Source organism: Anarrhichthys ocellatus, unplaced genomic scaffold (assembly GCF_004355925.1).
Source record: "Anarrhichthys ocellatus isolate YVR2014 unplaced genomic scaffold, GSC_Weel_1.0 scaffold26, whole genome shotgun sequence".
Classification (NCBI taxonomy): domain Eukaryota; kingdom Metazoa; phylum Chordata; class Actinopteri; order Perciformes; family Anarhichadidae; genus Anarrhichthys; species Anarrhichthys ocellatus.
The window spans coordinates 4284189-4286131 of record NW_022280056.1 but is presented as its reverse complement, the minus strand read 5'-3'; the positions used below and the strand labels follow the sequence as shown (position 1 = coordinate 4286131).

Here is a 1943-nt window from a genome sequence, read left to right as displayed (position 1 = left end):
TCTCACTTCTCTATCGCTTACAACGTTAACTATGTCAACATTTAGACAGTATTATGTTACAATATATGTCCTTTTTTTTCTTTACTGAATGAAACACTTGCAGAAATCTCTGCTGTATCTGCAACAGTCAACGCTGTAATAAACAGAATCTGGCTTAAATTAAAATGTATTATATGGGCACCCACAGCGGGCTGAATTCTTCTTCTAACATATTTATGTATTACATGTTTATTTATGACCAAAGGCCTTTGCTCATGTTCTGGATCCTACTGTTTGATTTGGAGTGTTTGCTCTTCAGCTGCATGTTTTTACTCCCCTCTTTTTGGGGAAGTGGTTTTGGTGTAACACGGAGGGTTAGAGGAGATCATCATAACTGATAGTCAATCACAATCTCATTAGTTCAGAATAATACGTTTAATTTTTGGTGTATTTTCTCCGTTCGGTCTTTAATATGTCAGAAAATAGTTTGAAAAGTGGCTGTTAAACTTTGCCACAGACATGTCTTTCGACCTTACAAAAAGTTAATTCTTTCACATTAGTTTGACATTTCATAGATTAAATGATAATATAACATCATCAGCACATTAACAGATACTTAAAAGAATCATTGCAGCTCTACAAAAATCAGTGTTAATCGTTTTTCAGATATATTCAGATTTGACGTTAAAATCCCACAATGATCTTACAGAACATGTGCAATAACATTTATATAACGTTAAAACTAGCGCCACCGTGGCCAACTATTACAGTAAAATACAGTAAAATACAGCTTACACATTGAACAATAATCACATGATATAATATGTAACAGCGTAACATCCACAGGGTTAATTTTCTTCTTTTAATATATTGCAGTATTGTTAATGTTACTTAAAGACTGGATTCTGAGAACGACAGTGTCGTTCTAGAAAAAGCTGCTTCTCTGATCACAGGCCGAGAAAGAAACCCTCTGAAGTCGAGATAGTGAGACCTAAAATGCAAAATGCAACATTGCAGGCAATACTTTTTGCAACTGAAACTATTAAATGCAGGCTCCATGGTGTGCTGATATGAACCAGAAATTATCTTCAAAATCAACTTCCTCTCATCCTCAGTCTACACACATTAATCAGCAACAATTCATAATCAATTCATTGTTATTTTTAAACAGAAATGCTAAAAAGTCACTGGTTTCAGCTTCACACGTGAATATTTGCTGGTTTTCTTTGTCGTCTATGATCATGTACTGAATATGTTTTGAGTTTTTGAGTTGACTTTTGGATCAAATGTGACGGTAGAAGACGATTTTCTGCAAAAACAATTAATTGAGAAAATAAATTGCTGGTTAATTGATAATGAAAGTAACCCCAAATTAAAGTTGCAGCCCTAAACAAAAATTCTTCTTATCAATTAATTGTTTAAATCTTTGTTGTTTTTAAGTAGAACTGTCATAAATGCACTGGTTCGACATTTTGGACAGTTGGTCAGACAAAATAAGACATTTCATACATTGTATATATTGGCACATCCATCATTAATGAAGATTATAGTTATCTGCAGTCCCTGTCTGCAGTCTATTGTCAGTATGATGCATGTTGTATTTGGCTGTAAAGTAAATCAATTATAATTCAAACTAGAAAATTCCTAAAGAAATTTTGACAGTGTGGCTTCTACTGCCCGAAGAAATTGCAATATATACACACGCCAATGTTACCAGTAGTGTCATTCAGGTTCAATTGAGATAGCGCTACTCTCTTTTCTGCATTTTAGATTCATACTCTTGGATTGAATCTTGTATTTGTGGGGCTTTTATTTTGAAAGGGTGGGACTGGGTGGGTGAGAGAGGGGGAGAGGAGACAGAATCATAATGTTTGACACTAAAATGAGAGGCTTCATCACAAGCATTCCAGTTAAAATTCATTCTGTGGGGGCTTTTAATTTGAAACGGGGGGAGGGGGGGGGTG

At 34.8% G+C, this 1943-nt stretch overlaps 1 protein-coding gene across 1 annotated transcript in view; it reads left to right on the top strand.

Moving 5' to 3' along the window:
• grap2a (GRB2 related adaptor protein 2a) overlaps positions 1 to 1943 on the top strand; it is a 14689-nt gene that overhangs the window by 431 nt on the left and 12315 nt on the right. The gene's annotated exons all lie outside the window — the stretch shown is intronic.